General features: G+C 46.7%; 1 protein-coding gene across 2 annotated transcripts in view; it reads right to left on the bottom strand.

Moving 5' to 3' along the window:
* ERN1 (endoplasmic reticulum to nucleus signaling 1) overlaps positions 1–24,021 on the bottom strand; it is a 673,999-nt gene that overhangs the window by 190,334 nt on the left and 459,644 nt on the right. The gene's annotated exons all lie outside the window — the stretch shown is intronic.

Here is a 24,021-nt window from a genome sequence, read left to right as displayed (position 1 = left end):
GGTTCTGCCACAAAAGGGCACTTACTGTCGATAAGGAAAGCATATTCACAAAGATATGGGACTATCAATTAATGATACATAAAAACAGCCTACTAACAAACATTAGAAATGAAAACGACACTGTTTGTTTGAAAACAGCTAGGAATGAGTGATATAGTTAAAGTCGTATATCGTCTGTGCTTAGTACATCAAAAAGCAGACTAAATACAGACTGTGAACGATGTTTGTGACATATCTGTACATGTGTTAAGACTATGCCTCATAAATAACAAGTTGCTATGACAATAGACAGTAAAAAACAGTAACCAATAATCAACATATATATACATAAATTTGGTTTTGCGCCCACATATAGTATATGCCCCTAAAGAAGATGTGTTTTTCATCCTGTCTCATACATGTCTATTTGGGTATGGTACGCTTCAAACAAACAGTGTCGCTTGTATGGATCATTAATTGATAGTCCCATATCTTTGCGGATATACTTTACTTATCGAAAGTAATGACCCCTTTCGGAATCAGAATGGAAGCTTTGGAAGACGTAACAGATTTAAAGCAATGATTCTTCAGCACTAGCCAGATAGGAGTTGCAGAAATCCTTTAAGTGAGCTTCTGAAAATAATGCTCAGCCTTTTTGTACATGCTCAGTTATGCAAAGTTCTTTCATATCCTGAGGTTTGATCATAAATTAAAATTAAGTCGCTTAGTAGTGACTACAGTTCTCCAGGAATTGGTATCTTCCAAAGATTGTAATGATCAAAGGAGAGAGTAAGGGATTGTCCACAGGCAAATTGGACCAGGATTACTCCTATTCCCCTAGGGCAAATGTTTTAGAAACAAAAGGAGGAGTATCCCCTGCAGAATATAGGACGAATAGTCTGGAGGGTAGACCTAATGGCAAAAAAGGAAAAATGTATCCTTTTATTTAAAACCCCTCACTCACCAGCCTAGCGGTGACATGCTTCATCATCGGGGTCCACCCTGGTGGCCTAGCGTCACCAGGGTGTGCTTCGACACCTGAACTACAGTGGAGCGGGTTGTGACTAAGTGCAAAAAGAAAAATGTTAAAAATTGTCCTGGTTTTACTCAAAAAAATAACTTTATTATAGAGCAACTGGACAATGTTAAAATTAATGGCGAGATGTTAGTAGGCAAGATACGACCTACTCATCTCTATATGTGTTGGTGTGTATTGGTCGACATGTTTCTACCAATGGGCTAGTGCCCGGTTTCTTCAGGACCAAAAAACAGGTGGACGGGAGGTGTGGGCCCCCTAAAAGGCTCACCCTGTCCTGATCCCCTGTTGACCCACAGGCAAGTTGCTCGGGGTGCGTGTGCTCAACTGAATAAGTGAGCAAGGAAAAAATGTGAAAAAGAGACCTGTGAAGGAAAAGGATAAAAGCAAAATTTAAATTATGATCATATTTACTATCCTGTAACGTCGTGAAGTGTCTCTTTATTGTGAAATACCATGCCATACAGGTTTCGTGTCACACCCTCCGGGTGAAGAAAGTGGCATCCGAAGATGCTAGGCATATTTATTGATCAATAAGTGCGTACATGGCTGCATGCGTTGTGCTTATCATACTTGTATGCCCACTGGGTGACGCCCTCTGAGGGCGCGTGCAACGCAGCAGTCGAGTTCAAGGGGCTATGCTAAGTCTGAATAATCACCTTGGTGCGCGTAATTAATAGTGGCTATCAGAAAGTTATGCTATGGTAGCGTGCGCATAGATTTTAGTTTATCGTTCCTTATCGTGAAAATCACCGTTAAAATGAACGTACATGACTAACATACATATAACATATAGAAGTACACATGGGTTTGGTGGAATGAGTCGAGGCTTACTTATTTAAGAGCTCTGTTGTGCTTCATCGGGCAGGGCGTAGGCTCTTCGCATCAGAAAAACATATTCTGCAATGGCGGAATATATGGGGAGTAAGTTGAGCGTTTGTCAGGGAGGGCCGAGGTAGCGGAAAGAGAAGCGCCGAGAGTAGCCGATCCGAGTGGGAATCTCGGATGGACCAGCGCGTCCGCTTGAAAAAGTAATTTACTTACAGTTTGCCGGCGAAGCGATTAAGCTGAGACCTACTGCCATGGTTCCCTGCTCGGCTATAGTGGCCGTTCAGTGCAGGCTGTAATAATAGGCGTCGGCCACTTCCGGGGTGGGCGTGGCTGAGCATCCGGCAAGGGGCGTGGTTATGTGGTAAACACGTCGTCATGACGCTATTGGAAGCCTGCATACGGCAGACCCCTTGGGAGAGTGAATAAACGTAAACAAACACTTGTGTTAGCGTGTGATTATGATTGGAGATTGGAAAAACGCATAACACATTGGGAGTTGTAGACAGAGAGGGAGGCAAATTTATAAGGGATTACAAAATAATATAAGGGATTACAAAATAAGGCAGCGGCCACAGACCTGTCTAAGAGAAATTTATATAGATAGGGGGAGCCCTCATATGTATAGACAGGATGGTCTAAAGGAGTGTCTGGGAGCATATTACATTAGGAGAGAGGATAGTGCGTCTCTCTGCTAGGTTGGGAAACTCCAAAGCAAACTTAGAGTATCAGGGTAAGGAGCCCATGTTAAGGTCCTTGAAGGTAAAATGATGGGAAGAATTATGAAAGGACTATGGGCCATGAGAAGGTAACTGGTTATTTGAGAACGGTGGCCCATGGAATATTATCGTTAAGGCCCGTTTTGTGGCTGGAAAGTCTGTAGATCCAACGCTGTTCCTTTTCAAACAGGCGTGCTTGAGCATTGGGACCTGGTTGGATTTGTTCGATGACAGTCCATCGCATATCATTGGGGGTATGGTGCGCTGTCAGAAAATGATCTGTAAGTCTGGTGTTATTCTTTTTGCATCTCACTGTGCTTCGATGTTCAGATATTCGCAGTTTAACTTTGCGTGTTGTCATTCCGATGTACGGAATTCCACAGGTACATTTGATCAAGTATATGACATTGGAACTGTTGCAGTTTGTATGTGATCTCTGTTCCCATGTTTTTCCTTTTTCAAGATCCAGGGTTTTTGTGTTAGCGGTGAGGTGGCAAACGCTGCAGTCCCCGCATCTGGAGTGTCCAGTTACTGGTGGGAGACCCCATATGGCAGTGATAGTGGGGTTGGTGTCGTTGGCAGTAGTCTTTGGCCGAGTGTTGACCAATCTGTCTTTTAGGCTGCGCACCTTTTTGTACGAGAAAAGAGGTTTTTCCCATTTGTATTTGCCAGTGCAGAGTATGGACCAATGTTTTCGTATGCTTTTGCTCACCTGATTGGATAAAGCATTGTATGTTGTAACACACGTGAGTGGAATGTCTTCCTTGTTTTTGGGTGTGTCCTCGAGTAGAGCTTCTTGTGGTTGGTTCCTTGCTCTTTTCTGGCATCTGTTGATGATTGTCTGGGGGTAGCCTCGATTAGTGAGTTTAATTGTGAGGTCTTGCGTCTGTTCTTTGTAATCAGATATTTTACTGCAGTTCCTTCTTAGTCGTAAGTACTGTCCATATGGCAGGTTTTCCCTGAGGGGGCGGGGATGGAAGCTGTCAAATCTCAGGAGATTATTTTTCGCAGTTGGCTTGAAGTGTGTTTTGGTTATCAAGCTTTCATTTTCTTTTTGGATTTCTATGTCAAGGAAGACCATCTTGTTTGTGTCTATGCTGTGGGTAAATCTTAAGTTGGGATCACAGGTGTTCAGCCAAGTGATGAATGACAGTGTCTCTCGTGGCCCTTGCCATATGGTGAAGATGTCGTCTATGTATCGCCGCCAGAATTTTATGTGAGAACCAAAGGGATTGTTTGCTGACAGGACGAATTTCTTCTCGAAGTCGTAGACGTAAAGCCCCGCTACACTGGGGGCAAAAACACTGCCCATGGAAGTCCCCCCAATTTGGAGGTACAGGGTCCCCTCATATTCGAAGAAGTTCCTTTTTAGGGCAAGGATTGCGCAATTGACAATGAAGTCCTTAGGGGTGCGGTGGTTCCACTCAGAATTGTCAAGTTTTTGTCTCAGTACCTCAATTGTCGCATCTTGTGGTATGTTGGTATAAAGGCTTTCTATGTCAAAGCTTACCAGAATGTAGTCTTCTTCTACTTTGATGTTTTCCAGAAGGGTTAGTAAGCTTTTAGTATCCCTCAAGTATGTACTTGTGCCCTGTACGATTGTTTTCAAGAAAAAATCACAAAATCTAGACAGAGGTTCTAGTAATGATCCTATTCCTGATACGATGGGCCTGCCGGGTGGAGGTAATTTGCCTTTGTGCATCTTCGGTACCACATAAAAATATGGGATCTTGCCCTCAGTTGTGCTCAGATAATCAGCTTCCTGTTTTGAGATGTCTCCAGCGGATTCTGCTGTTTCTACCATATTGGTAATTTCAATGCGTAGGTCTTCGGTTGGGTCCACCGATAGTGTTTGATAATTATTGGTGTCACTCAGTAGGCGTTTGCATTCTGCATCATAGTCACTTTTGTTCATGACCACTAGGCCTCCGCCTTTGTCGGCTGGTTTGATTATTATGTTGTCATCGTTTTGCAAATCAGACAGTGCTTGATTCTCAGCTCTGCTGTTGTTCTTGTACTGAGCATTCTCTGTTAGGGCTTCAATATCATTGAACACAGCCTGTTCAAAGGTGCTGATTTCCACCGGGACACAATGTGGTGGTGGTATGAAGCCTGATCTTGTTCTGAGACCTGTCTCATTGGTGATTTCATTTGGTTCACCCGGGGTATTTTTCTCAAAGAATGCTTTAAGTTTGAGTTTGCGGAAGAAGGCCGCTAGTTCGCAGTGTAATTTGAACTTGTCAAGAACTGCTGTGGGTACAAATCCTAATCCCTTGTTGAGGACCTTGGTTTCTGTGGTCGTGATTATTCAGACTTAGCATAGCCCCTTGAACTCGACTGCTGCGTTGCACGCGCCCTCAGAGGGCGTCACCCAGTGGGCATACAAGTATGATAAGCACAACGCATGCAGCCATGTACGCACTTATTGATCAATAAATATGCCTAGCATCTTCGGATGCCACTTTCTTCACCCGGAGGGTGTGACACGAAACCTGTATGGCATGGTATTTCACAATAAAGAGACACTTCACGACGTTACAGGATAGTAAATATGATCATAATTGAAATTTTGCTTTTACCCTTTTCCTTCACAGGTCTCTTTTTCACATTTTTTTCCTTGCTCACTTATTCAGTTGAGCACACGCACCCCGAGCAACTTGCCTGTGGGTCAACAGGGGATCAGGACAGGGTGAGCCTTTTAGGGGGCCCACACCTCCCGTCCACCTGTTTTTTGGTCCTGAAGAAACCGGGCACTAGCCCATTGGTAGAAACATGTCGACCAATACACACCAACACATATAGAGATGAGTAGGTCGTATATTGCCTACTAACATCTCGCCATTAATTTTAACACTGTCCAGTTGCTCTATAATAAAGTTATTTTTTTGAGTAAAACCAGGACAATTTTTAACATATTTTTCTTTTTGCACTTACAGTCACAACCCGCTTCACTGTAGTTCAGGTGTCGAAGCACACCCTGGTGACGCTAGGCCACCAGGGTGGACCCCGATGATGAAGCATGTCACCGCTAGGCTGGTGAGTGAGGGGTTTTAAATAAAAGGATACACTTTTCCTTTTTTGCCATTAGGTCTACCCTCCAGACTATTCGTCCTATATCTTCCAAAGATTCACATACTTGAATCATTCTCGGTTTTCAAGCTGGAGATCTGCATTATTAGAAGAAAGCAATAAACCATGTTTGAATGTCCAGAGCAAAAGCAAAAAGCATTTGTTCAGTAGCACATTCACCTTTGTGGCTGAGGTTTGGGTAGTTTCAAAGGAGGTGAATAAGCTGCACACTGCACTTCCCCTGAAGCCCATTATAGCTCAGATTTCATGGCACAAGCATGAAGAAGAAACTCTGACCATGGAGGAAAGAGGGTTGTATGCACATTTATGAAAGATACCAAGGGTGGAGACCTACGCAACTGGAATGTTCATAGATTCACTAATTGAATCAGAGCAGCAAGCAATTACATTAACTTACAGAAAGAGGGAAGCAGACTCCCTTTCTGTAAACCAGATTGCTCAAATCAACAGGCCCCATAGCGTCTGGTGAACAGGCGTCTGTTCTTCCAGGGTACAGCACAGCAGAAGTCTTGGTGTACCCAGAGTAAAAACGCCACTCTAGATGGAATACTTCTTGTTGAGTGTGCAATTACTTTCTAAACCAAGGAACATTTGCTTTCTCATGACAAAGGGTGATTCAGGCAGAGATTTAACTTGGTATGCCAAGCTTTGCGAGGGAATGACTACTTGCAAGGAGTTCAAATAAGATGAAGAGTTAATCTGAGGTTTGAGAGTCTTTTGTCCTACCTACCAATTGAGAATTGTGTGTACCTGCAGGAATTCAGTGCCCTTTCCACATTGTTAGGAAAGAAGAAATAGAGAACAACCAGTTTCTCAGATAAAAGCACCTTCAGCATAACCTTAGAATTCATTTGCAATTTCAATTTGCTTTTGCAAAACTGAATGAATGGATTTTTAATTGCAAATGTCTAAATCTCACCTACTTGTCATGCAGCTATACTTGGCATGCAGAGTGGGCTAAATAACGGTGATGGATTAAACCCAGATCTTTTGACTGGGTGCGAGTGTTTGATTGGTTCAGATGCTCCGTCCATCACCACCCCCTTTTGTACCGCTTTGTTCGCCATAAATTGGCAGGGTATGCTCAGACGTGAGTCCTTTGCTCACTTTGCCACTGGATTCAAGCAAGCCTGGCTGAAGACGGCTGAAATGCCAGAAACCGGTCCTAGGAAGCTTGTTTCCGGTCCTGGGAAGGCATGGCTTGGCAGTTCGGGCTGGACTGTTCCCATGAGGGACAGGGTCAAGGCTGATTTGCATATGGCCATGTCTGAACTGGGGTGGTGTGGAGTGCAAAAAAACGATGGATTTAGGCCCAGATCTCTGTACTGGGGTGAATGTATGACATTGTTCTGCATTCTGTCCATCAACTGTTGTTTTGTATTTGTCACCCCGAGTGGGATGGGTATGCTCAGACGTGAGTCCCATGCTCTCCACACCACTGGAGTCAAGCTATCCTGGCTGAAGACGGCTGATAGCCAGAAATCGGTCCTAGGATGCTTGATTCCGGTCCAGGAAAGACATGGCTTGGCAGTTCGGGCTGGACTGTTCCCATGAGGCACAGGGTCAGACTGATTTGCATATGGTCATGTCTGAAGTGGGGTGGCAGAGTGGGCTAAAGAACGGTGATGGATTAAACCCAGATCTTTTGACTGGGTGTGAGTGTTTGATTGGTTCAGATGCTCCGTCCATCACCACCCCCTTTTGTACCGCCATGCAGATATCAAAGGCCATGGACAAGTGCTGTCTCACGATTGGTCTAAAATGGGGTTGACATGACTTGGCTCAAGACTATGTTCAACTTCCAGTGGACAAGTGAACATTGTACTGGAGAAGGTATCCTTAAAATTTCCTTCTTGAATTCCTTGATGTTCCTTTGTAAGAAAAAGGAGGGTGATCAAGAAAAATCTCTCAGTAAGGTGCACTTTAATTGATGCATATTGGAGTCCTTCTCTGGACAGATGAAGGAGATAAAGCAGAATTTTTTAGTAAGACTGCAACATGAGTGGGTGGAAGCCCATACAAGTGCAGAAGTTTCTGTTTAGCACCAGAAGTCCTAGTCGGTAGAAGAGGTGTGGATTCTTGTTAGGATGTGTCTGCATTTTGTAGAATTGTCAAATTATCTGAATTCTGTGTGGTGAGGAGCCTGGTCACCAGGTTCATGGACTGAATGTGCTGGTGTAAGTCTTGCCCTTACTATCTTGACTGAAGAGCTCGACGGAATTGAGAGGGATCAGTGGGCAATGAGACAACTGCAGTAGACCGCTGATCTAATAATGTCTTGGCCATGCTGGTGGTATGCAAATCATGGCATTTCGATCCCTTATGGACTTTATGAGGACTTGGTTACACGGAAATGGATTAAAAGGGCAAGATAATATGATACACCAATTCATTGAAAACGTATCGCCCTAGTTTCTAGTGCCTTCTGAGGAAGGAACACGAATTTCTGCCTCAGTAAAGTGGCGATGAAGTCTAGCTGGGGATATAGCATCTACAGCTGGTCTCAATGATCCCAGTCATTTAGATGGGAGGTCTACAGTTTTAAGCAGGACTGGGATTTCTAATTACTGTAGTCACGAATGCAAACCATGGAAACATTCTGAATGGGCTGGAACAGTTGATAGGGATTAGGCCAACACTCACAGGGGTCAGTGGCTGGAGGGCAGGGGAGGAGGCAGTAGGCCTAACATATTGTATCCCACATGTAACTCCTGGCAACTGTTTACCCTGTGCTTCCCATTCCCAAGAGGCAGGGTTGCTTTTCTGGAGGAGAAAGGGCACGAGGCTTTAGCAGTTAGAAGGACAACGAAGTAGAGTGGATAGAGGAATCACATAGACGTTGACAAGGAGCAAGGGAAAGGAGACCCAACTGGAAGCAAGCAAGACCCCTGACCTAGTTGTAAATCAGACCACCAATCCCCTGACAACTGTGCAGTAAAAGATCTTCAACAAGGGTCTCTGCTCTGTCCCCACACCAAGACTAGACATGTTCAACTTGAGGTGCAAACTACCCAAATTATTTGCGCAAAATCAGACTCAGATCATACTATAGTAATAGAGAAACTGATGAACACACACTGGTGAATACTGGCCAATAACAAATTAATCTTCTAACCATGAGCACACTCTCTACAAGCAGATATATTAACCTTTGAACAGGCAGTGATAATAGATATTGACTATGACCGCACAAACTACAGAGGTTTTCCACAATCTACCCAAAACTGAAGTGAAAGCCTCAGACCCTACTCAATAATACAGATCAGGGGGTGGGAGCACCATAGGGGCTCTCACCAAAGATATGTATGAGACTGTCAGACAGAACCAGCTTTGAAGTTCTACAGACTGATTCGACCAACAGGGTTCTTAAGACCATCAATGATACCGTCGTGGAGGCTGCATAAGTGGGTTGGAATACTAAATAGAAGACCAACTTAGTTGCAAGAAACGTACGCACTCCATATTGTTATACACTACCCAAAATTCGGAAACCGCAAAGACCATCTCCCAGCAGACCAATAGTTTCTTGTATAGACTAAATCTTAGAACCTCTCTCCCGGTTCTGCGACTGGTTCCTCAGACCAATGGCGAGCAAAACCAATTTGTACTTAGAAGATACCAAAACTATAGGATTACTATTACAAGATTTAGCATTTAATCCAGACACTGACCTGTTGATGAGCTTAGACATTGAGGCTCTAATATGACAGCATTGCACAAGAGTAGATCTGTGTTCTAGAGTCTGTCCTGCCCCATTTGGGGTGGAACTGCATTAGCTCAATACAGTTCCCAGTGGAACGTGCAAGACTTACACCAACAGAGAATTTCTTTCAATACAAAGAAATGTTATACCATCAAATCCAAAGGACATTGATGGAGAGTACTCTTGCCAGTGTAGCCTGTCTCAATGTTCACTAGGTCGAAAAGAATTTCATTTATGAGGATTACCCTTATATGTCACACATTAAATTATGGTGTTGCTACACAGACATAATGATCATATTTACAAGAAGCACTTGTTCATCTTTAGATTTCACCCATTGGCTCAAAGAGGATCCTTTTCTCAAATTTACACAAATGTTTAGCCAGAATTCCTGGTTATCAATGATCTGAAAATCACTGCCATAAATAGATGATTAGCAACCACAATGCATCATAAACCAACACACACAAATGGGTAACTACGATCTGATAGTCATTAGCCAAGATCATTAAGACAGAATTGACCCTACAGCCAGTTCTTGCGCATTCGATGCAATTACTCAAGTAGGCAACACTATAACAAACAAGCAATGGAACTGATCCAGAAACTAACAGACCACAACAACTTTAACAAATTCATTAAAGAAGTCCAAAAGAAAAAAGAGAACGAAACAACTGCAGAGTCACTTTGAGAAACCTGCAGTAGAACCAGAAACGTTAGACTAACTTGTGTCACTAATGTTTTCATCTGTGTCCAATCAAGGGAAAAAGATCATTATCAAGCATTTAGAAATTCTAAATGCAATTATAATTGTTGTCCATTGAACGAGGACAATACATCAGGGACATGCTTATACACACATCCTCGTACACCAGAAATTGCCCTCACAGCTAATACCTCTCTCTGGCGCATCCTACCAGCCACAGGCCACTATCCATGTGGCAGGTGTAGTACCTGCCCTATCCCAGATCCCCTTAAACTATTCACCTAAGGACCAATAAACCACTGGTTATTAAGAAACACACTCAGTGTAATGCAGAAAATGCAATAAGGGGAGGCAGGAGCCTATATATATATTTTGTATCCATTATTCACAGTGCTTCCAAATGACGGGTGAGTGCAGTGCTATATAGAACAAAATCACAAATGGGCAGGATGACAGCCTGCTGGGGGCCTCAGAGCAATGGCACAGGGTTGAGATGCAGTGGGTCTTTTTCAACACCTGGTATTTATAGTGATACGAAATTTCAGGCAGTATGCACTACTATATAAAACACAATAATAAAGGGAAAGATGGAGCCTTTTGGGAAGCTCAAAACAGTGACCCAAGGTAGAGGGGAATTTTCAGGTGGGTAGATTTCAATAGTTCAGCAGGTGCTGTAAAACTGATGTGCAAGGGATTATGGAGTTCACTGCACCCAGATTGCACCATTTTTTTAAAACTTCTTAACCAGCAGCACGCGAAGAGGGGCAATTTTCCTTGCATGCATTAGGGCCCATGGCACTCTTGGTACACCACTACATATGTTTTTATGCAGTGCTTCCGCAAGTAGCACTATAGTGTATATAATTCTAAGTGCTGTGGGATAGCTTTTGGGGGCCACATAGTGATGGCTCAGGAAGCGAGCAGGTGGGCACAATTGTTTTTATGAAGGGACAGAAAGACATCTTACTGGGGGGCGGGGGGTCTAAACGGAAATGCAAGTTAGGAGGCACAGTGGCTTTTTAAAACAGCTGTTATTTGCAGCGCTTAGAAATAGCAGGCTGCATGCAGCACTTTATAGACCTATACAGAGGCTGTGTAGGACATATGGTGGGAAATTTGAAGCAATGCACCGGGGGACCAGGTGGTCTATTGCCACAATTGTTTTTTTTGATGGGGCACCATACTATTTATATTTCATTTTTGTATTTCATTTAAAGAAAATAAAGCACCAATGTCATCTTTTCTTTTCCCTAGATGCATTCAAGCTACTATAACCTCCACATCTTGATTGACTAAATAAAAGGTAACCATGAAGAACAAGTTACTTACCTTCGGCAACACCAAACGCCTTATTTGCTAGAGAATCTATTTAGCTGCAGATTCCTTACCTTACAACTATCCCCAGGTGTCAGACTAGATCCGGAATTTTTTTGTGAGCTGTACCCCTGAGTGCCAGTAGATGGAGGAATAATAGAGGTATTGATTGGTGAACCTAATAGGGGAGGACGAAGGGCCGCATGTGAATCTATAAAAATATTAATACTGGAGAACCACAGGGTCCAGGTAAGTAACTTGTTTTTTCTCCAGTATTGTATCTTTTATAGATTCATATGCTTGCATCAGAATAGTAAGCAGTTCCCGAGTAACAAAGGGGGCGGGAAAAGGTGAACCATCACACCATGCGACCCAAAACTGAAAATAATAATCAAAGACAGACGATGTAAATAAAGAAAAAGAGACAACCACTAAACAGTACCTTCTGGGTGGAACGAGCTGTGACCTTGGCCGCAAGCAGGCGTTTTACTTTCTCATGGCAGAAGATTATAGTCGAGATTACCCAGCGTGCAATAGATGCTCGTGTCAAGGCCTGACACTTTCTAGGGGCAGAGAAGACGATGAGCAGCTGGGACGATTTACGGAAAGCATTTGTTCTTGGAGAGTAACATTTTAAACAATGCTTAATGTCCAGAGACTGGAGGGTCCTCGCTGTATGTCAAGATGGAGAGGGGAAAAAAGGGAAGGTACACCACTGGCTCATTGAGATGAAACATGGAAGGCACGGAATAAAAGAAGGATTTGTGCAAAATACCACTCTGTCCTAGTGAAACTGCATGTAAGGCTCCGCCTGGTTAAGGCTTGGATCTCACTAATGCATCGAGCAGACGTGATAGCCAAAAAAAAGCCACCTTCCATGAAAGGCATTTCAAATTGCATTTGGGAGTTGGCTCAAAAGGCAACCTCATAAGTTGTGACAAGACACTGTTCAGCTGCCAGGGAACTGGAGGAGGTCTTATCGGTGGGTTGGCCCTAAAGAGCCCTCATAAACTCCTTAACCAGCCGGTTGGACCACTAGGAGAAGTGGCCAGAACGTCTCCTGTATCTGGAAATTGCCACCAGGTGTACCCTAATTGATGAATGGGAAAGACCAGCCTTAGCAAGATACAAAAGATACGGTACAATGTCCTCTGGAGGTGAAGAGAGAGGATGACAAGAGTGTTCGACATACCATGAGCAGAACGGCTTCCATTTGGCAGAGTAGCAGTTGAGTGTGGAAGGAGCTCGGGCTCTATGAAGTATGGATTGGCATTGGTCAGAGTGCTAAAGCTACAAGTTCTGTGTGATGAAGAGCCAAGCTGACAAATTAAGTGTGTGAATCTGTGGATTAACCACTTGGCCTTGGTTCATGAAAAGCAGATTCTCAGTTGTCTGGAAATGGATTGGCGAAGACTCTGATAGGTGATACAGCTCTGTGTACCAGTACTGCCTTGCCCACGCCGGGGCAAAGAGGATAATGTGGCAGGGCTTCTGCTTGAGTTTCTGCAGAACTCTTGGAATGAGCGGAAATGGAGGGAATGCGTAAGCAAATGTTCCTTCCCAGGAAAAGTGGAAGGTGTTCCCCAGAGAGCCTGGTTGATAAATCTGCTGGTGTAAAATTTGCATTTTTTGTTGAGTGGTGTAGTAAATAGATCTAGGGTTGGCAACCTCCAACACTGAAATACTCTCAGTAGCGGAGTCACGTTTAACTCCCACTTGTGACATTGCTTGGTGTCCCTGCTGCATTTGCTTTGGAATCCTGGTATGTGTTGTACTTGCATCAATATGGTGTGGGCTATTAGCCATTCCCAGATCTGCTGCACTAGGATTGACAGGGCATGAGGCCTTGTCCTACCTTGCTTCTGTAGGTATAACATGGATAACATGATGGTGGTGTTGTCCGCGCAGACAAGTATCGACGATCCCTGATATTTGGAAGAAAAGATTGGAGGCCCAGAAATACTGCTTTTAATTCCAACAGATTTATGAGACACAATGCTTCTTGGTCTGACCACTTCCCTTGGACTTGTAATTCCTGAAGGTGAGCTCCCCAACCCTCCATGGAAGCGTCCAACGTCATCACCATATCCAGTTTCACTGAGAGGAAGTATAGACCTTGAGAGAGATTGTCCCTGATCGCCCACCAGGAGATTGCTCAGGTGACTTCTGGTGTGACTGAAACGATCTCCGAAGGAGCCTCGAGATAGAATCCACCGAGCTTCGAGTTGCTTCTGGAGAGGTCTCATCCGTAAGGGCAGTGTGGGATCAACGGGCTGCAGGATGATATCATCCCCAGCTTTGATTTATAAATCCATACAGAAATGCACTTTTTTGAGGCGAGGGACTGTGTAGAATATTGGGGCTCAAATCCCTGCTGGTAGTAGGGTTGAAAACGCAGCTGGAGGCCGAGAGGGAAACTGACCTCCATCTCTTCCTCAGAAAGAAGAAAATTAATTTTGTTGTAAATTAATTAGGGATTTGGCTGTGTCCGTATCGCACTTTATCGCCTGCAGCGCTTCATCTACGTGCTTGCCAAAGAAGTATTTGCTGTCACAGCATATCCAGCACCTTACCCTGAACCTCAGGGAGGATGTTGTTGCTCTAATCCATCCCGCTGCCTCAACAATGCTGCATCCCGCCATTTGCCTAAAGGCAGTAGATGAAATGTCAAGCGCCACATCAATAATCTCAGAGGAGGCTCTCTCTCCTTCTAACAGAACATCCTTTGCCTCTTTCTTCTTATCCTCTGGAAGATATTCCATCATGGGGGAGATGTCGAACCACATTTGCCGGTCATATCTCAAGAGGATAGCCATGGCGTTGGAGGCCCTGATGAACAGGTTACTTAACTTTGGTAATGATATATTTGTAAGAGACAGATTAGTTATAGATTCCTTACCTTAGAATTACCCCCAGGCGTCAGACTGGATCTGGAGAATTGTTTCGTTAGCAGTACCTCTGCGCGTCGAAAGGTGGCGTCGGTTGGCTCCACGTTAGTCATTGGCGTTGTGGTCGCCGTGATGACCGATGCAGCAGCTACTTAGATGCCGCCCTCGAGCGCTGACGTAATTTCTTATACACGACATTCCACGCCAAAAGCGCAGAGCCATGCAAGACACTGACCACTGCTGCAGAAAACTAGGGCATTGAAAGGAAGTCCTTAACCTTAGGAGTCAGTTTGCAGACCGGGGAGGATGGCTGGGGGGAGGTAAGGAATCTATAACTAATCTAGGTCTCTTACAGATATATTGTTACCGAAGGTAAGTACCTTGTTCATCTGAAAGAGACAATTTGTTATAGATTCCTTACCCTAGAATAGATACCCCAGCATTACCAACCCCTGAGGCGGGTCCGCGAACCAAGTTCACACCAGAAAGTCCTGGAGAACAAAACTGCCAAAGAAGCCGTTCCTCCAGACTGGGCTGTCCAGGAAGTAGTGCTTTGTAAATGTGTGCAGAGATGCCCACCAAGCTGCCTGGCAGATGTAATTGAGAGGAACATCGCGTCCCAAAGCAGTAGTAGCTGCTGTTGCCGTGGTGGAATGGGCAAGCAGCCCCAATGGAGGCTCCTTCTTTGCCAAGGAATAGCAAGCTTTAATGCACAAAATGACCCGCTTAGAGATTGTCCGTTTGTGCACGGCCCGACCTTTTATGCGCCCACGGAGATGACAAAGAGCTGCTCAGCCACCCGGAATTGTTTGGTGCGATCCAAATAAAACGAAAGCACACGTTTTGGATCCAGACGGTGGAGCCTCTCTTCCTCCTTAGAAGGATGCGGAAAGAAGGCGGGCAAAATTATGCTTTGACCAATGTGGAAAGTAGTAACCACCTTGGGAAGAAAGGAAGATCTGGTTCTTAGGACGACCTTGTCCGGATGAACCGTCGGAAAAGGAGGTTTTGAAGAAAGAGCCTGGAGCTCACTCACTCTGCGAGCAGAAGTGATGGCAACCAGAAAGGCAGTCTTTAAAGTAAGAAGTCTGAGAGGACAGTTATGGAGCGGCTCAAAAGGAGCACACATAAGGTAAGTACGAACCATGTTCAAGTCCCACTGAGGCATTATGTAGGGAACACGAGGAAAAAGATGAATAATGCCCTTAAGAAAGCGATTTACAACAGGGTACTTGAAAAGAGAAGGCTGATCAGGAAGCCTAAGAAAGGCTGTAATGGCCGAGAGGTAGCTCTTAATAGTGCCCAGAGCAGAGCCCTGCTGGGCCAAAGAAAGAAGGAACAAGAGAACCTAAGAAAATGGGCAGATAGGGGATCCACACCCTTTGCTGCACACCAAAACTCAAATTTGTTCCATCTACAGGCATATACCGTCTTAGTGGAGGGACGCCTGGCTGCCAAGATAACATCACAGACTACGGGAGGCAGGTCAAAAGCTATCAACTGCCACCGCTCAATCCCCACACAAGGAGGTGGAGCCTGGACAGGTTTGGGTGGACGACCATCCCCTGCTGCGACAGAAGATCCTCCGGAAGAGGCAGTCTGATCGGAGGATCGATGGCCCTGTGCATTTGATACCAAACTCTTCATGCCCAATCCGTAGCCACAAGAGTTACTTGAGCCCACGCTTGGTCTTCTTCAGCCCTCTCGGCAGAAGTGGTATAGGCGGGAAGGCGTATAGAAGACGGCAACTCCACTCTCGACGAAAAGCGCCGCCTAGCGGTGCCGCCTTGGAAATTCCCATGCGCAGAATTGCTGAACTTGCATGTTCTCTTGGGTGGTGAATAGATCTAACCAAGGCCCTCCCCACTGTTGAAAGAGATCTTGCACCACCTCCGAGTGAAGACGCCATTCGTGATCCATCATGCACCTGGGACTGAGTTAATCCACCCTGGCTTTCAGTCAACCTGCCAGGTGTTGAACCACAAGAGATACATTGATGTTCCAGATACGTCCAGAGTCGGAGAGCCTCTTGAAATCGGGTCCACAACCCCACCCCACCCTGTTTGTTGCAGAACCACTAGGTGGTAGTGTTGTCCTATAACACCTGCACTACTCTTCCTCAGACAGAGGGAAGGAATGCTGTTAGTGCAAGACGGATAGCGGAAGCTCCAGAAGGTTGATGTGGAGCCCGGACTCTGCCAGAGACAAGAGGCTTCTGATCTCCGCCTCTCCCATGTGGCCGCCCTACCCCAGAAGGGATGCATCCGTCACCACTGTGATCTCCGGTTGGGGAAGGGAGAGCGATCTGCCGTTGACCCAATCCACGTTCGTGCAGTGCCCTCCGACATCTGAACGCAATCGGACAGATGCCCTTGATGCTGTGCTCACTTGAACTTCAGGTCCCACTGTAGAGCCTGCATATGCCACCTGGCATGATCTACTAGTAGGAGGCCTGAGGCCCAGCTGCCTCAGGGTCATTCAGACCGAAACCAGGGATAGGGGCTGAAAGATCGGAATCATAGCCTGAATATCCCTGACTTTCTGCTCGGGATGATAAGTCTTAAACTTCGTCATGTCCAGAACTGCTCCGATGAAAAGGAGCTCCTGAAAGGCAATCAGGTTTATAGTGAACCCCAATGAGTGCAGGAGGTCCGCTGTAGTCTGGAGGTGGGAAATGACTGCCTGGGACGAGCCCGCCTTCAACAGCCAGTTGTCAAGATAGGGGAAGACTGGAAACCCTAATCTGAGCAGATGAGCTGCGGCCATGGCCATCACTTTCGTGAACACCCAAGCGGCACAGGTAAGGCCAAAGGGGAGCTTGGTAAACTGAAAGTGCTCGTGGCCTACTGTGAACCGCAGGTAACGCCGGTGGGCGGGCAGGAAGGGGATGTGATAGTAAGTGTCCGGCAAGTCCAAAGCTACCATCCAGTCTGCAGGGTCGAGGGCAGACAGGACCTAAGCTAGTGTCAACATTTTGAACTTCTCCTTGCGGAAGAAGCAGTTGACGTTCGTGAGATCCAAGATAGGCCACAGGTCTTTGTCCTTCTTGGGCACCAGAAAGTAGTGGGAGTAGCAACCACGACTTACTTCTGGGGCAGGAACACGCTCAATGGCTCCCTCGGTCAGAAGAGTTGTAACTTCCTGTTGGAGAAGGGCCAGATGATCCTCCGACATGCAATGGTACTGAGGTGGCATGGTTGGGGGGGTAGTCTCGAAGGGGAGGGAGTAGCCCCTTCAAACTATTTGCAAAACCCACCTGTCTGACGTGATGGTGCGCCAGTGATGGCAAATCCTGCCGCCCACTGGCGATTGGTGGCCCTGAAGGGTCAGACTAGGAGGGTTTGGAGGCTGCTGCAGAGGAGGCGGTGGTGGTGGACTGGCCCGCTCGCTGGTCCCCAGACCCACACGGTGGGTTCCACGTCCCCAGCCACGCAGGGGCTGGACAGCTTGCACTGGCCTGTGGCTCTGGGTGGGATGTGGCAAGGCACCCCTTCCGCAGCCACGAAAGGGGCGAAAAGCAGGCTGCGCAGGACGGGTGGTGGAGAGGCCCAAGGACTTGGTTGTAGCCCGAAAGTCCTTGAAGCGCTCTAGCGCACTGTCTGCTTTGTCGCCGAAGAGGCCACGGCCATCAAAGGGCATGTCCATCTGGGTAGCTTGGACATCCCGGAAAAACCAGTTGACCTCAGCCAGGTGCAGTGTCGAAGGGCTACAGACGTTGAAATCACCCTGCCCAGCGAGTCACCGGTGTCCAGTCCACAGCGTTTAGTAAACTTAGTTGCATCTCTCCCCGACTGCACGGGAGAGCACGGCCCGGGCCTCCTCCTGGCACTGGGGCAGCACCTGAGCTACTGTATCCCACACAGAGAGGGTGTAGCAGCGCAACAGACATGCAGTGTTTACTGACCACAGTCACAAGCTGGAGGAAGAAAACCTCTTCTTCCCAAGATGGTGCAGCTTTTTGGAATCCCTATCAGGCAGCAGGGGATCTGAAAAGCTCGCTGCTGGTTGAAGTACCTCTGTCAGGAGGTTAGTCCAGACTGCCACCGTAGGTAGCTCGAGGATGAGAGCCTCTGCCGCCCTACGCAACACCACTACATAAGAAGTTCCCTCCTCCGTAGCCACGGTAGGAGGAGACAAGATGCCACGGTCTGGAGAGGTATCCAGACCACTGGCTTCCCCCAACTCCTCTCTCCAGTCCGGGTCATACTCCAACTGGTTAGTCAAAAGGTCACCAGACCCCTCCCAATCTTCTTCACCCTCCTCCGGTTGCCAATCTGGCCTAAAAACCTAGAGTTGAACAGGGGAAAAAAGTACCCATCGGTGCAGGATCCGGCGTTGGTTGAAGCAGGTCTGGCTCAGTGTCCACGTCAGGGTGGAGGCAGGGGTCGACGCCGGCTGGGGACACAACCGGAGTCGGCAGCAGATGTGGTGCCAGTGGATTCGGTGCCTGGATAGGTGCTATGAAGTTAACCGGCGCTGATCCGGAACCATGTCTGAATCCAAGGAGCTGCGGGAGTCGAAGGCCCATGGCCCCCAGCTGAGTCTGTGGGTCCAGAAGGCGTGCCAGCGGAGTCGGGCTGCCAAAAGATGGCATGCATTGCTTCGTAAAAAGCTCATAGCTGGGCAGGGGTCACTTCGGGTCCCGGGAAGGGATGGAAACTCGGAGCTGACCCTTCGGGCTCCGCAAGCGCAGTGCTGGAGGGGCACCTGCTGCATCGGCCAACGGAGGGGGAGAAGTCGAAGAGCGACGATGCTTCTTTGACTTCTTGTGCTTTAACTTACCTGAGGAGTGCAAAGACGGCGAGGACGAATGGTGGTGGCGGCTCCACGACAGGTCCGTCGACGTCCAGTATGTCCAGGACCTCGAACGGCAGGAGCAGACTGCCAGGCCTCGAGAAGCTTTTGGGACAGCTCCCGCAGAGACTTCGGATCAATGGTCTGGCAGTCGGAACACGACTTGGGATCATGGGTGTGTTCCAGGCACCACAGGCACATGTGCGGATCAGTCACCGACATCAGCTTTTGGCAGGAACCGCAAGTCTTGAAACCGGGCATCCCTCTTGCACCAGGAGTCGATGGACTCAAAAAACGATGTCGACAAAAGTGAGTAAAAAGTCAGTCAAAAAGTGACTGGAGGTACCGTTCTCTCCGGAACAGCGCTGGTTGGCGTAAAAACAGAAAGAACTGACGTCATCGCACGAAGGTGACGTCTAATTAGCTGCTGCGACGTCATCACAACGCCAACGACGATCGCAGAGCTGACCGACGCCACCTTTCGAAGCGCAGAGGTACTGTGGACGAAAAAAATCTCCGGAGCCAGTCTGAAGCCTGAGGGTAATTTTAAGGTAAGGAATCTATAACTGTCTCTCCCACATGGCGGTTGCTGCCAACGCGGAGAATCTTTTGCCAATGTATCCAACCTGCGCCCTTCCTTGTGCGGTGGAGCTGCCCATAGCAAGGCAGGATTTTTGGATCTTCGTTGAGCGGCCTGCATAATAACGAGTCAGGCAAAAGATGACCAATAAGGCACGCAGGAGAAACTTCAGGTGCCCTGTATTTCTTATCCAATTTCCGGATAACAGCAGGAACGGAGGCTGGCGTTTTCATTAGCTTCAGGCACTCCTACCACAAGTAACCACTATGGAAATGGCTCAGGCGGAGCGCTGTGTAGTAGCCCGAAAATCATATAAAAAGCACTCAGTCTGCTTGGCGGGCACATGAAAATCAAAACGCTTTGATGCCCGCTCTAAGAGATGATGAAAACCACCGATATCCGCAGGTGGAGAATTGGCCATCGGCAAAGTGGGAGAAGGTGGTGGGCGCGCCGCATAATCGTCCCATTCATCCCAGACATCCGGGTCCAACAACAGCTCTCCCTCTTCCTGCGATTAGTCACCACTGTCCTGGGCATAGGCAAGTATTTTAAAAGACGGTAGATTTTAGTGTTTTGGTAGCGTAGGCACGGCCTGTGGATCCGGATTGATGACCGGTATTTCCTGTGTAGGAGCTGGCTGCTGACTAGCGCTAGCCTCAGGTAAACGTAGTATTAATCGGTGAGCATCAAGCGTAGGTCAGTGACCAACGAAATAGGGATGCTGATAGAAGGCTCCTGCTGACGCTCATCCTCCGGTTCCTCATATGGATAATGTTCTCGAAATGTGTCCCATCGTTGAACGCTGGGAAGTCCTGTGTCAGCGAAGAAATTTTCACCCTCTAGATATGTAGAAGGGGCATCCAGTGCTTCATCGTCCTCAGATTCCTGGCATTTGACTCAGCTGTGAAGGGCTATATACAGGGCCATAAGGACACTCATCCTCGGATTCCTGGAAAACAAAGATGAGTAGGGGGCAATGGAGAAAGCTTAGAGAAATCCTGTAAAAGAGATGGGATCACCTTTGGAATAGCAATGTCTGTTCCCTTAGACGACGGGATCTTAGACGCTACCATCGACAGTAGTAATGACTGCGTCATCTGAGTGGAAATGCTAGTTGATGGTGAGGTGCCGAGCAGGACCGTCGACAGTGCAGCGCCGAGCAGGACCACCCACAGTGAAGCTCTCGTCAACAGAGATGGCCTTACAGCTGCTGCCAACGATGACACCAGCAATTCGATCTTCGATGACACTACGGTTGTTGTCGTCCTGAATGTCGATGGTGTAAACGTTGCTGGCGAGACAGTCAACGGCGTGCCTGATCCGGTGGAGACAGCGGTTTCAGACAGGGAGTGTCTCGTTGACGCTGCCGTCGACGGGTGTATTTTACCTGAAGAAACCTCTTTGAAAGGAGTATTCCGTGCAAATGGAGGTGCAGAGCCAGCTCTTTGCTGTGCGTGAGAGGGTGCAGGCTGCTTTTTATAGCCCTCTTCAGATCTTTCCTTACTCTTGGATCTCTCTAGGAAAAAGAAGATACTTATTCCTTTCTCTTCTTGGAGGAGGTATGTGGCTTCTCTTCAATCTCTGAGTCTGATTACTTAGCAGAATACCTCTTTTGTAGCCAGAGAAGCTGCCTTCCCTCATGGTCTTTGAGGGTTTTTGTGGAGAAAGTACGACAGTCTCTGGGCTTATGGTCTGGATACAGACAATACAGGCATTCCTGATGTGGGTCCTCAGAGTAAAGTCTGGACTTTCCAAAAGTCTTGCAGGGCCTAAACAACCTGTTTTTAGACTCAGACATTTTGAAGAAAAGCAAAAAGGGACACTCACTCCTGAACTGTACCTCAGCTGAAGAGATGAACGTAGAAATGAACTGCAAGCTGGAAGTTTAGAAGGGTAAAAGTAGAAACACTGCCTGAGCAGAGCTCAGGAAGACTGCCCAACACACGACGTGCGGTAAGAAACCGGAGGTATGGTGGCCCTGCAGGGGATAGATACTCTAGGTCTATGCTCTAATTGGCTGTTCTAAAATGATGACTGGTTGCTGAATACTAGTGAATTTCAAGGGAAATTAATTTTAAAACTTAGTACTGCTACTGTGGGACACCCACCTTGACGACGGGGAAGATTCAAGCATGTGAATGTAAAAGGGGTTCAATACTGGAGAAGCCAAACTACTTGCACACATTACCACAAATAGAGCGTCAGTATCATTTACTTTTGCCTCAGTCAACCATTTGGAGACTCACTGGACTCCCTGCACACTGTACTTCTTTTTAGTACACTGCTAGACCTGGCATCTTTTGGCGTTTTTCCCCTGTCTTTTTGCCTTCCGACCTCCTGTTTTTTATGGTATGCTGGACTTCGTTTTTTGCTGGTTTACTGTCTCTTTGCGCGTTTTCACTGCTATTGAGTGCTAAAGTGCAAGTTCTCCTACTGTATATTGTGTTATGATTGGTTTTCCATGATTGGGATATATGATTTACTAGTAAGTCCCTAGTATAGTGCACTGTGTGTTCCAGGGCCTGTAAATCAAATGCTACTACTTGCAGTACTGGTTATGCTACCCACACAAATAACCTTTCAAAAGGGGACTCAGATCTGCAACTGCAGTGTCTGAGCACAGTTTATAACTGCCAAGTCGACTTGGCATGTGCACTCCTTTTCCAGGAACTAACTTTTTCTTTTCTTACATGTAAGCCACCCCTTAGGTAGTCCCAAGGTAGCCCCGTGGGGAGGGTGCAGTGTATGTGAAAGGCGGGACATGTGCTGGTGTGTTCTACAGGAACCTGCCTTGGAACTTCCTACAAGTGTAACTTTCCATTGGGAAAAGATACAGAAATTAGGTTAAGGCTTCTTAAACTCAGTGTCAAAATACATCTTTTAGTGAAGATGATTTTTATATTGTGTGTTTGAAAATGCCACTTTTAGATAATGCGCACAAAAGGAGATAGGTCCTTAGCGGGGCTGAGGGAGGGCTGGACCCTATTATAATGAACACACAAAAAATTGGCCCCTTCTCAATTCACTTTTAGTTAGGGACCAAATGAAAATTCATTAAATCTGGTCCGGTATATTTATTTATACCTATTAATCATATTCTTTCATACAAAAATTATTTCGAATTGCAGAAAGAAAATACACAATACAAACAATTACTAACAATCTTACTAAATTACCGACTAACACAAAACGTATTATAAAAATATCCAAAGAAAATAACATCAATATTACATCCAACGAATCATACAGATTGCAATGCAACAATTTTATATTACATTACATTAAACCATTTCATTGATCCAAATTCATAACATGGAAAGAGTTACTTCATCACAAGAACAAAAATTGCATATATCACTGTTATCTTAAAACACACTAAATGTTACAGTTCGCTCTTGCTGGATTTGCCCCCTGTTCAAAAAGTCTGTGTCGTCAAAGGCTTTGCCTTCCTCTGGGGACCTGCATTTGGAACTGTGTGTTTCAGCTGCCACAGAGGTAAAAAGCAACCAGACGCAGTCAACACCACTGCCGACCGTGTGACCTGAAGGCAACTCAGAGGGCACCGCCGCACCCAACCGAAAACTGTGGTTAAGAACTTAGGAGTTACGTTGGACAATGCCCTCTCGTTTAAGATGATCATCCAATCTGCAGTGCAGTCTCGATGAGACTATTGCAAAGAGCTCTTACTCGGCGTGAACAAGTCCGTAACCAAAAGACTCCAACGGGCACAGAATGCGGCAGCACGTACCCTCTTTGCCCTTCCCAAGCATCTAATTTTCTTCACCGTCTCCCCTGGCTGCCGATTGAACAGAGCCCAGTTTAAGACTCCCTGCACCACACACAAAATCTAACATGGCCAAGGCCCCCAAATTCTGCAAGAGCTCTGTTCACCATATGCTCAGACTCTAGCCCTGCGCTCCGCCGATATGCACCTGGCCTGTACCTCCCGAGTGCACAGGCAAAGAGCAGAGGGGGCACGCCATTAGGGCGTTGGCCCAGGCCTAGGGAACTCTGCCCTCCTTGCGGTCCGGGACACACAAGATCAAACCTGGCTCTTTTCTAACCTCTAGTTATTCCTTTCCTATTGCCACATGTCCGTTAGCGCTGAGACGCCCTGTTGCTAGGGCAGCTATGCGCTTTATAAGTCTGCCCAACATAACTTCACACCGCAACACTTGTCTCCCCGCCGCCACCACCACCGAGCCGCTGCTGGCACCATAACCTGTGGGCACTGCCTCGCTTCACACCGTCATCGCGGTCTCACTGATGACGCCACTGCAAACTGACATCAACGCCACTGCCTGCACCATGGTTTGGGGGCTCTGCTCGTAAGTTACACAACACCGCAGTCCACACCGCAGTCTTGGTCCATCGATGCCAGCAC

The sequence above is a fragment of the Lissotriton helveticus genome, chromosome 7 (genome assembly GCF_964261635.1).
Source record: "Lissotriton helveticus chromosome 7, aLisHel1.1, whole genome shotgun sequence".
Classification (NCBI taxonomy): Eukaryota; Metazoa; Chordata; class Amphibia; order Caudata; family Salamandridae; genus Lissotriton; species Lissotriton helveticus.
This window is presented reverse-complemented; position numbering and strand designations above follow the sequence as displayed.